Source organism: Euphorbia lathyris, chromosome 7, assembly GCF_963576675.1.
Source record: "Euphorbia lathyris chromosome 7, ddEupLath1.1, whole genome shotgun sequence".
Lineage (NCBI taxonomy): Eukaryota > Viridiplantae > Streptophyta > Magnoliopsida > Malpighiales > Euphorbiaceae > Euphorbia > Euphorbia lathyris.
In genome coordinates, this window is record NC_088916.1 from 10,742,607 (window position 1) to 10,755,845 (window position 13,239).

Genomic DNA, 13,239 nt, shown 5'->3' on the forward strand with positions numbered 1-13,239 from the left:
CATCCAGTAGCATCAAATATAACTTTTCTCCCATTGTCACATAGCTGAGCTACGCTGAGTAAGTTATATTTGAGTCCGCTGACTAGGGAGACAGATTCAATAGTAGGGTTACCTCCGACGGTTCCTGAGCCTACTATCTTACCCTTCTTGTTGTCTCCAAAACTTACACTCCCTCCTTGTTTACGTTCAAACGTGATGAACTGAGTTTCATCACCTGTCATATGCCTTGAGCATGCGCTGTCAATATACCACATCTTTGACTTCTCGGCACATCTCAGGCTTACCTACAGTGTAACTAGTTATTTTTAGGTACCCAATTCTTTTTGGGTCTTGACTTGTTAGGTGCAACAGGTATAGCATCATATTTTATTTTATGGCGGCATACATGGACAGTATGGCCATTCTTTCCACAGAAGTCACAACTGACCTTCTGTTTAGGATTTTTTACTGACTTGTCAGCACCCCAGTGCTGAGCGTGCCGGCACACTTTAGTAGTGTGTCCTAACTTCCCACAAAAGTCACATTGGACTTTTCGCTGGAGATTTCGTCTCTGCTGAGTACCTTGGTACTGTGTACCTGGATACTGAGTTCTCAGCGGAAAATTGTTTTTATTTGGAACCTTTAATTGGTTCTGAATGGTTGTGACATCCTTCCTCAGTTTCTTTGAAACTGACTGGACTTCAGAGACAGACTCATGAATGATTTTCATATTTTCATGCAAAACTGAGTTGTCTTGAAGAAGGTATCTGAGGTCACTCAGTTTGACCTCTTCTACTTCATCACAGCGCCGACTGAGTGCTTTAATCTTCCTGTTACACTTTTTAACAAGTGTATAAAGATCACTCAGGGCGTTACCCATTTCATTTCTGAGTTGAGAGAGTGAGATTACCTCATTAGATTGCTCTTCATTATCTGACTCATCAGATTGGTCAGCATGCTCAGAAATGCATGGCTCAGCAAGTTCGTCAGCCATAAAGCATATCTTCGCTGACTCGGTGGCCTCAGTTTCTGTTGATAAAGATTCATCACTGTCACTCCAAGTAGCCACCATTGCCTTCTTCCCACTTTTCTTATCTTTCCTCAGCGTGGGGCAGTTTGACTTAATATGGCCATCTTGGTGGCACTCAAAGCATGTAATGGGCTTTGAGCTGTCCTTTCTGTATTTGCTGTCGCTTGAGTTAGCCTTATACTTATCAAACTTTTTGTAAGGCTTTTTGGAATATTTGTCGTTCTTCCTGAACAGCCTCTTCATCTTTCTTGTGAACATAGCCATCTCCTCATCATCAGTTGAACTCCCGTCAGTGGAGTCAGCCTTCATGACAAGTGACTTCTGCTTATTGTCATCAGATTTTTCCTTCACCTCAAAGTTTTTCATGGATATCTCATGGGTCAGCAATGAACCGATGAGTTCGTCATATTTGTAGGTGGTTAAATCCTGAGCTTCCTCAACTGCTGTCTTCTTTGCTTGCCAGTCTTTTGGAAGACTCCTGAGTATCTTTTTGACTTGTTCTTCCTCAGTTAAGATTTTCCCAAGTCTCTTGAGCTCATTAATGATGTTGGTGAACCTTGCGTTCATGTCTGAAATGCCCTCATCATTGTTCATCTCGAACAGCTCGTACAGTCTCATCTGCTGATTCACCTTGGATTCTTTTACTTTGTTTGTTCCCTCGTAGGTGACTTCCAGCTTTTTCCAGATCTCTTGTGCCGACTCACAACCTGAGATTTTGTTATATTCTGCAGCATCGAGCGCACAGTGAAGCATATTGATAGCCGAAGCATGGTTTTGAAGCTTCTTAAGATCATCCTCTGTCCATTCAACCTCAGCTTTAACAAGTGACTGGCCAGCAACAACTTTCACAGGTACAAACGGGCCTTGGACTATAGATAGCCAGGCACTCATGTTTGTAGCTTGAATGAAGTTTTTCATCCTATTCTTCCAAAAGGTATAGTTTGACCCGAAGAATAAGGGAGGCCTGGTAATGGACAGCCCCTCAGGTAATATCTGAGTTGTCTGGTTTCCAGGGAGAAACCGAGTGCTGTTTTCGCCCATGGTATGGATCAACTCAAGGTTGTTAGACCTTTAGTAATGAGCTTTTGAGGCTCTGATACCACTTGTTGGTCCCTTGTAAGGTTGCAAATATAGTTCCAAGGGGGGGTTAGGAACTATTTTACCTTTTTAAAATAATTTGGGCAGATTTCTTTTCTTTAAGAAAAGTTTATCTAACAGCGGCGCTTAGCACTCAGCAAGACACTGGCTTAGTCAACTAGTGACTAGGACAACTTCGTTGCTTGGGTTAGGAAATAGCACTTAGAGTCTATTCCTGAACCTTCTCGTTGGTAGCGCACAACTCAGCTTGACCTCTTTTACTTGGTCAGTTTTAGTTTGTTTTAAGCAAGCAATGTAAATAAGGAGTTAAGGTTTAGAAATACTTCACTCAGCAGATTTATCCAAGTTCGGCTTCTTCTAAGCCTACGTCCTGTCCCCGAAACACTTCCGAGATTTCAAATCCTCTACTGAGCTCTTTAAAGGTAGAGCCTCAAACCTTTTACAATATCAGCAATTGAGTATGACAAGAGTACCTTCCTCTATACTTCTACTCAATCCTAATCTCTCCGCTGAGTATTTAAAACCGAGTACTCAGCCTCTCCTTTCTACTTCTAGAAATGATAAAGATTTTGTCCTAAACAACAATTGCTAGAACACCTTAGATGATTGAAAAACAATCACTCTAGACTTTTACACAAATGAATAGACTTTGTAGTGTAAGAATTTTGCTTTGCTTCTTGCTTGCAGAACTTGTAGAGATTTGGACAGCGTAATGGCTTGATCAAGTTCTGTGTGTAGTGAAGCTTGTGATGGCACTATTTATATAGACGTCTGGCCATTCGGTCATTTCGAATTTCGAAATAACCATTGGAGGGAAACGGCTATGTGTCGTTGTCATCCTGACTTGCACAGAGCTCTTGGCCAATCACAATCGTGTATCTTCAGTCCTCGGTCAGCACAGCAGATGGTCTCTCCTTTTATGGTAAAGTCAACTGGACAGCATACTGTGTCGTCTGAACTTTGCTAAAAGAGGAAACACTTTGTCTGGAAGTTTTCCTCTGCCGGTCTGCTGTCTTGTACGCTTTGTCGAGACTACTCAGCAGCTTCATTGTGAAGTTGTTCCTGAAGGTCTTCTAGATCCTTCCGTTTGCTAAGTTGCGTTTTTGTCCAAAACGACAACGTCTTGACATACGCGGACCGAGTGTACTGAGTTGTTTGACTTGGGCCTTGGCTTTCGTATTGGGCTTGGGCCTTCCAATCCTTATGACTTATAACATTTATACTCAACATTGAACAAACACATTAGTAGAATAAATCAACGCATTTAAACTTAGTGTGTTTAGAATATGTATTCTAATTTATACTTAAACAATTTTGTCAAATCAAAATTATGTGGAAAGGTGTTTCAACACTTAACTCCATAAAAGTGGTATTTTCCACCCCTTATTCAAACGTTAAACCTATATTTATGCTATTTTGTAAGTGGAACCTAAATTGATACTTTCCCAAAAATCATAGGCCTATTTTGGTATATTATCCCTACATATAATGTATTTAACTTGTTTATATTAAGGTTCTTGTTATTTGTATTTTTTATTCTTCTTTCTCTTTTCAACTTTTTTGACTACTATAAAGAGATAACAAATACCATTTTTATGGAGTTAAGATGGTAAATATGATCATAAGTGGTGAAAAATACCACTTTTATGGAGTTAAGGGGGTAAATAAGATATTTGATGAGTTGAGAAGGGGTAAAATGATAAATTTGGACAAGTTAAGGGGTGAGAAATACCATTTTTATAGAGTTAAGGAGGTAAATAGGACATTCGATGAGTTAGAGGCGTAAAATGACCAATTTGGATAAGTTAAGAGGGTTGGAGAAGCATTAAGCCTAAAAGTATTTTGTTAGGATTCAAAGACCAGGAATTCAGATGCGCTCATGCCAGGAATTCAGATGCGCTCATCTCAATGAAACTGTGCCATTTTATCAACATTTCATGTAAAAAAATAAGTGAAACAATGTCTTTCCACTTAAATACAATAATGCATGTTTCACTTTAAATAACAATAAAAAGTTTAATACATATAAATACACAATTAAACTAGTTTTTATTTTATTGTTTGTCATTATAAGCTTATACATGGACCTATCACACTCTAAATTTGTCAATGTTGGACCTACAATACCCTTATTTGATGATTTAGAAATCTTCAAAGTTGACATGACACCGTCGAATCAAATTTCTACTGCCGTGTCCGCAAATTTGAAGGTTCAAAATTGATAAGTTCAAATGTATGATAGGTTCAAATATAAATTCAAGGTGTCAAACCCCTAAAAGTGAACAATTTTTTATCAATTTTTTTAATCTAAATTTTAAGTGAACTGTAGACTTAGAACATATGCAATCATGCAAATTTGCCCTAACAAGCAAGATCGATTTTAGCCATATGTTATCGAAAATTAGAAAAAACTGGTTGTTGGCTATAAATAACAGTCACTTCAGATCTTCCAAATATCAATTATGTTTAAGGTATTTAATATATTACTAATAAAATTATAAAAATTCTACTAAAAATACTAAAAACTAAATCTGCTATAAATAAGTTAATCACAATTTTTTTTATCGAACTATATTTTATTGTGTTATTAATATAGTTATAAAAAACAAATAAAAAATATACAGAACTGCTTCAATTTATTGACAAACTTGTTTGGAAAGTCAGATGTGACAACGCAACCCCCTGAACTTGTCACTTTTAGTCATTTTGTCCCCTGAACTTACGGGACGACCTATTTGCCCCATCAACTATTTAAAAGTGGTATTAGTAACCTCTATTTTCATTATAACTGAAACAAAATGAAGTTCTAACATTAGTACAAGTGTTAATGGAAATATTAGAACCAGTCTGCATATATGTAACCTCATTTGCAGCTTGTTTTAGTAGTGCACAACCTTATATGCAATTTCTACAAGAAAACTTGTGTATATTAGCCTCGTTTGCACATTGTTTTAGTAGTGCACAACTCTTTTTATTATGACCTTAGTGCTTGCAATGAGAACATATCATAATTATTTCCGTTATAATGAAAACATGTGATTGTCAATACGAATTTTAAATAGTTGAAGGGGCCAATGGATCGTCCCGCAACTTCAGAGGGCAAAATGACTAAATGTGACAAGTTCAGTGGGCTGCGTATGGTTTAGGCCATTAAATAAGAACCAAACCAATTTTTTCAAATTTTCGATAACGCATGGCTAAAATTGATATTGTTTAGAAACGTTAGGGTTGAATTTACACTATTTCATAAGTTAGGTCTAAATTTGTATTTCGGTTGAAACATTAGAGTTAAATTTAGTCCTTATCCGATTTATAAATTTTAGCCCAATCGAGCGACTTTTACATTCTAATGGTTAACTACTATTGACAAATTACAAATTGGTATAAAAGACAATTAGAGTTGTTCCGAATAAGGTGAAATTGGTTCTAAAGGTTCTATAGAAAGTGGACTTAGTGTAGTTAATAAATGGGATAAGAATCGAATTTGATTCTAACATTTTCGGTGGAGTGCATATTTAGTCCTAACATATGAACCAGTGAAAATATAACCCTAATTTTTTAAGCAAGATTAATTTTAGGGTTACGTTACCAAAAATTTGAAAAATCTGATTTGAATATTGTTGAAGGGTGCCATTGGACCTTACGAAACATCAATTTTGTATATTAGGACCAAATCTACATTTTAATAGGTTAGGTTAAACTTGAACTTATCTTTAATAAACAGATTTTAAAAATTAAAGAAATACAAAAAAAATCAAAAGTTAATAAGATTGACAGATCAAGCTGAGGTGTAAATATACTAAATTGCCAATTGAAGGCCCGACACAATATGAATACACCTACATAAGCAGCCCTTTTTGGTTCTAAGTAAGAACTTCTTATCCCTCCTGCGATGACCTACCCCTCCTTCTGGCCGGAAACAATGAAGCAACTGTGTATATGTCATCGGTGTTGGACATTGATATCTCAAGATGGAATTGGTGGGATCGCCTTTATGTTTAAAAACTGCATTCGTAAATCAGCATCTCGTCCATCCTTCTTAAGTGGTAGAAGATAGTCATGAACCCATACAAAATTTGGATGTTATTTATGTGGGAGAATTCAACTGCTTACCCACATTTCTTCCTCCTGATGCTTACAAAGTTTTATCATGGTTTCCGTAAGCATTATTTATGGCCTCTTTTTCATTATATGCTGCCTAGATGCCCTGATTTTAGTGTGCCCCTTTTTTTTTTCGTGTTGCAGCCGAATGTACACTATGAATCAAAACGTGGTCATATTTATTAAAGTATATTATTTGCACTTATTTGTATATTCAACACACAGCTAAATTCGTTATTTATAGCCTAGAATATCGGATAAGTCTTTGACTGCAATGTAATCAAATACACTGTATATATTTGATTTACACATGAATAACAATCACTGAGCAATTCATATTGTTACATGGTATCAGAGCTTTTGGACCGGTGTAACGGCTCTCTTCTTGAGTGGCCCTCGCCAGCCCTTCTTTCCTCGGGTATTCATATTGGCTTTTGGACTTGGAAATGGGTTCAGAATTGGGTTCTTTTCCTTTTCCAATTCACGATCAAGCTGAGGTGTGACTGTACCAAATTACCAATTCAAGACGTAACAAAATGCGAATACACCTACATAAACAACTCATTTTGGTTCTTACCTACAGAAAGAAAAGGTTTAGAGGTGTGGGTTTCTCGGTTGTGCAAAGACCAACCCCTCCATCTCACAGGAAACAATGAAGCAGCAGTTTATATCTCAAGATGGAATTGATGGGATGCAATTGTGTTTAGGTTTACAAACTGCATTCATAAATCAGCATCTCGTCTATCCTTTCCAAGTAATAGAAGGACCATCAACCGATAATCATGAACCCATACAAATGATTTTCATTTTGTTGACAGAGGTACCTGTTATTTACATAATTTTTTTTGTCACTTTTGAAGCAAAGTTTGTCTGCAATTTTCATGGAAATGTTAGGGCTAAATTTGTTGCATTTTGTATGTTAACGTTATTATCCCTAAAAATATCTAGTTGACTTGATTAACTTTTGTAGGTAGAGAAGAGCCAAACAAATGAAAAGCATGAGCATAGTTTCATCGACTTTCCTAGTCTTGTTTCTGTGATTCATCTGATTTTCCAATCTATTAGTTACAAAGGTACCTGTAAATCTTTGATGACTCCAAACCATTAATAATATTTGATTATATCATTGTTGAAGTTATTAACTTTATTAACTTTTGCAGCTGAGGTAGAGGAGAATATGGAGATGCTTGAAAAGCTTGTGCCAGAGTGGATTTTCAAGAAGCTTGTACTCAGTGGATATACTTTATACAGGTATGTCTATCATACTACTGTCTTAGAATCATGCTTAGGCTCTGCTGATTTATAAATGTCAGACTTGAACTATATACGATCTAGAAAATTTTGAATGATTTTTGACTGTGGATTGGTTGTGTGCAGCATCAACAAAATGTCAGACTTGAACTATGTACGATCTAAGGTTGCTGCATATAAAAATACATACTCAAAGGTGCAATCAAATTTAGGATGTTGTTTACGTGGGATCGCTGAAGGTTGATGTAGATACAAGTGAACAGGAAGAAGTTTCCTAGAGGCTGCTGGGAGATTTCAACTAGTTTCCCATATTTCTTCCTCCTGATGTTTACAAAGTTTTATCATGGTTTTTGTAATCATCATTTATGGCCTCTTTTTCATTATATGTTGCCTATGTGCCCCACTTTCGCTGTGTTGCAGCCGTATGTCGCTATGAATCAAAACGTGGTCATATTGTCATTGAATATTTTAGTTGCCTATGATGTATGACACGTTTCATTTTTCAGTTGCAATACCAAGTTTGTGTTCCTTTTGCTTTTTATATCTTGAACATATGTTAAGGTTTTGATGGATATAAAGGCATATGTTAAAAAAACCTGAAAAATGGAAAAAATGAGGAAAACACTTAAAAAATGTAAAAATGTAAAAACTATGAAAAAAGGTGAATATGTCCCAACACTTAATTCATGTTTGATATGTCCCGTATCATGTTTGGACTTAGAGCCAATTTTGCACTTATAAAAAACAATAAGGTGAAAAAATTTAGTGCTTATCCCTTAATAATAAATAGATTTTAAAATTAGAAGAATTAGAAGAAAAAAAAACAAAAATAGATAAGTTTGACAGATCAGACTGAGGTTGGTACTCTCTTACTCCTATCAAATTACCAATTGAAGATGGGACACAATACAACTACACCTGCACAAAGAAAACAAAGTGTGTGGTAATTCTTGTCCGCCGTGCAATGACCCACCCTGTGTATATGTCATGGGCAGTGGTGAATACAAGATTACTCGGTTAGGGCAGCCGATTTTACACGTGCATTCGGGATTTTTTTTTTTGCTAAATCGAACTTGCTTATTTTTTTTTTTGTATATATGCGTGTTATAATTTGAATGGTCAAGAACCAATTTTAAATATTAATGTAAAATTTCTCAAAATTAAGCTAGATTTCGTTTAATAATTCTAACATGTAAAAAAAAAAATTGATTTAGAGAGGGCTGAACATGTAAAAAAATTGATTTAAGGAGGCCTAAGAGGAAAAAAATTGAAATTTGGATTTATGAAACCGGGCCAAAAAAAATTAGAAATTTGGATTTAGGGAGTACCTAATAGGTTCAAAATATTGCAATTAATAAAATTTAAATAAATAAACAAATTCCTCAATTTAGAAATTGAGGTTAGGGGGAATTCAACCTAGGACCTTCTAAAAAGAAGCAAATGTTTTTAACCATCTCATCTACCTTTAAACAATGAAATATTACTAAATAGAGTCTATATAGACTAAATAAAATTGATCTTGTTTAGAAACGTTAGGGTTAAATTTACACTATTTCATAAGTTAGGTCTAAATTTGTATTTCGGTTGAAACATTAGAGTTAAATTTAGTCCTTATCCGATTTATAAATTTTAGCCCAATTGAGCAACTCGCTTGGTTTTGGCTTTTTACATTCTAATGGTTAGCTACTATTGACAAATTACAAATTAGTCCTTTTATAAGACAATTAGAGTTGCTCAGAGTAAGGTGAAATTGGTTCTAAAAGTTCTATAGAAAGTGGACTTAGTGTAATTAATAAATGGGATAAGAATCGAATTTGACTCTAACATTTTCGGTGGAGTGCATATTTAGTCCTAACATATGAAGCAGTGAAAATTTAACCCTAATTTTTTAAGAATGATTAATCTTAGTGTTACGTTACCAAAAATTTGAAAAAGTTGGTTTGAATATTGTTGAAGGGTGCCATTCGACTTTACAAAACATCAATTTTTTTATGTTAAGACTAAATCTACATTTTAATAAGTTAGGTTAAACTTGAACTTATCTTTAATAAATAGATTTTAAAAATTAAAGAAATACAAAAAAAAAATCAAAAGTTGATAAGATTGACAGATGAAGCTGAGGTATAAATATACTAAATTACCAATTGAAGACCTCACACAATATGAATACACCTACATAAGCAGCCCTTTTTGGTTCTTAGTAAGAACTTCTTAGGTTTTGAGGGGTGGATTTCTCTCTCCTGCGATGACCTACCCCTCCTTCTGGCCGGAAACAATGAAGCAACTGTGTATATGTCATCGGTGTTGGACATTGATATCTCAAGATGGAATTGGTGGGATCGCATTTATGTTTAAAAACTGCATTCATAAATCAGCATCTCGTCTATCCTTCTTAAGTGGTAGAAGGACCATCAAATGATAGTCATGAACCCATACAAAATTTGGATGTTATTTATGTGGGATCCTTGAAGGTTGATCCAGAGTAAAAGTGAATAGATAGAAGTTTCCCAGAGGCTGCTGGGAGAATTCAACTCCTTACCCACATTTCTTCCTCCTCATGCTTTACAAAGTTTTATCATGGTTTCTGTAAGCATTATTTATGGCCTCATTTTTTAGTGTTGCTGCCTAGCTTCCCTTATTTTGGTGTGCCCCATTTTTTGTCGTGTTGCAGCCTAATGTTGGATCTACACTATGAATCAAAACGTGGTCATATAGGTCGGCTTGGATCTGCATTGAATCATCCATCTTCTTCTATCAAGGTCAAACAAATACAAAAGAAGTTTGATGACATGGACATTTTCAACGGCATTGGTCTAAGTTGTTGGCTATGGAACAACTTTTGCAGCAGAAGCCACAGTAAGCTATAAGTTGTGTATGGGTTTTCTTTTTTCTATCGGTCTTTGAGTATTATAGTGACCAATTAATAGGCAGGGAGAGTCACTAAAGGGCTTGTAGCAGAGAATATAATTTCTGCAATAATCAGTGATGAAAAATCCCCAATTTTTGTGACCTACATTGTGTAAAGGGCTTGTAGCATGGAAACGCAGGGAGTCACTAAAGGGTTTGTAGCAGAGAAAATAATTTCTGCAATAATCAGTGATGAAAAATCCCCAGATCTTGTGACCTGCAATATTGGGGATGACAGATCAGATGAAAAATTATGCACATGAGTCCTTTCCCGCAGCCATTCCTCCCTCAATCCATGTATTTCTTTATCATGAACTTAAATATTGTTCATGAAATTATTCCCAAGCTGGTTAGTGAGGATGAAAATACTGATCTGACCCGCTGTCCGGACTATCTGGAGGTTAAAAAAGCCGTCTTCGCCATGGATGGTAGCAGTTCCCCTGGTCCTGATGGATTCACTGGCATTTTCTTTCAGACCTTCCGGGAGATTGTAGGAGTGGATGTCTACGAAATGGTCAGAAGCTTTTTCCTTACTGGTAACATTTTTCCGGGCTTATGTTCTAGTATCATGACCCTTATCCCTAAGGTGGAGGGAGCTCTCTCACTTGATCAATTCAGGCCCATAGCAATGAGTAATTTCAGCTACAAATTTATTGCTAAAATTTTGGCTGACAGGCTAGCTGCGGTTGCTGCTCGGATCGTATCTGACAATCAATTTGGCTTCATTCCTGGCAGGAGCATTCATCAGTGTATTGCTTTGGCCTCTGAAGGAACAAATTCTCTTCGTAAAAGGTGCTTTGGTGGTAACATGGCTCTTAAAGTTGACATCCGGAAGGCGTTTGACACCCTGGACTGGAATTTCATGCTTAATGTTCTGGAAGCCTTTGGTTTCTCTCTCCAATTCCGGGATTGGATTCTAAATATTTTGTCAGCCGCTCGTATTTCCATCTTAAACAATGGTTCTGTCAGTGGCTACTTTAGTTGCTCTAGGGGTGTCAGACAAGGGGACCCTTTGGCATCAATCCTCTTTGGGCTTGCTGAAGACTTCCTTAGTCGTTGGATTCTCTCCTTTAGTGAGAATGGGCTATTGGATCTGATGCTCTATACAAATTCAATGGCTTTCCCGACCCACTTGTTATATGCAGATGACATCCTTTTGTTTTGCAGGGCCACCAGCCGTAATATGCACAGACTCAACAGTATTTTCGAAATCTATGGTTCCATATCGGGTCAGAAAGTGAATTGGCACAAATCTGAGCTGTTTCTGAGCCCTTCGGTTTCTCCTAGGCTCGGGAACCTTTTAGCAGATATCATGGGAATAAATAGAGGCTCTATCCCCTTTCGATACCTTGGGGTTCCGCTTTTCTATGGCGCCCCCAAAACCAGACAGCTTTCTGGCTTGGCGGACAACATCGTGGCGAAGTTTAGTAGATGGAAAGGCAGTTGCTTATCCATGGCTGGGAGGGTGGCCTTAGTGAACTCGGTAATTACTGGTAGTTTTATGCATTCCTTTATTGTGTATAAATGGCCTGCCGCTTTAATTGCTAGATTGAGATGCTGTATGAGAAATTTTGTTTGGACTGGATCTATTTCTGCTAGGAAATTGGTCTCTGTTCCCTAGCAGCTTTGCTGCCAAAAGCTTGCAGAAGGAGGTCTTGGGACTAAAGAGCTAATAACATTGAACAGAGCTCTCATGGGAAAATTAGCTTGGGGCTTGCTTAAGGATAAATCGTTGTGCTTCCGAGTGTTAAGATCTAGATTTATCAGCAGGTCGGGGAAGCCTCGTAGCTGGATTTTTAATTCGTCACTTTGGACGTCTATTAGATCGGTCTATGCCGTCATTCGGGACCATTGTTTCTGGTGGATTGGTTCTCCCTCGAGTCTTAGTTTCTGGTTTGACGCTTGGATTGAGCCCCCGGTGGCTGATCAAGTGGGTTTATCTCCCAATCAGCGTAGGGGTCGGAATGAATTGGTGGATGATTATTTCCATGGTAATTATTGGAATTTGCCAAACTTGGATGAGGATGTTCAGATCAGAATTCAGGCGGTTGATCGTGGGACTGACAGTGCTGATATCTGTGTTTGGAAGCCGACGGTAGGTGGTGTATTGTCTGTTAAACTCTTCTATGCATGGTTGCGCCCGCAGATAGATGTTAAAAATTGGTCTCGCTTCATTTGGCGTGCGTCAATTCCCTCGGCTCACTCGCTAACTTGCTGGCGGGCGGTGCTCGGTTATTTACCTACTTTTGATCAACTCAGGAAGCAGGGCTGTGTGCTTGTTTCTCGCTGCCCCTTGTTTCAATTAGATAACGAGTCTGTGAGTCATATCTTCATTAGCTGTCGGTTTGCACAGGAAATTTGGAAAGGCGTTTCCTCGCTGTTTGGCCGTCGGCTTCCTACGGTTTCTACGGTTCGGGAATTGATTGAATCTGCTGCTCAGTTCCGCTTTAGTTCTCAGATTTCAAAGCTTTGGGCTGCTGCGGTGGTTAGCAGTGTTTGGGCTATCTGGTTTACTCGCAATCAAATTATTTTTGAGGGTGAATCCCCTTGCGTCTCGATAGCCTTAAGACGGATATGGCGAGGCATTAAAGACTCCTCGGGTTTGGTAGGGGGTCACGTTTGGAACTCTGTTGTTGAACTCCATATTCTTTCTGAGCTGGGCGCTGTAAGGCGCTTTCCTTGTGCTCCTCGGATCATTACGGTCTGCTGGCAGAGGCCGCCCGAGCATTGGATCAAGATCAACATAGATGCCTCGGTTGCGAGGGGCAGTGCTGGCTGCGGTGGTGTGATCAGATCTTCTTCTGGTAGTTGGTTGGGTGGTTTTGCTTTTTCGCTAGATTGCCAGTTTGCTTATCTTGCGGAACTAACAGCAG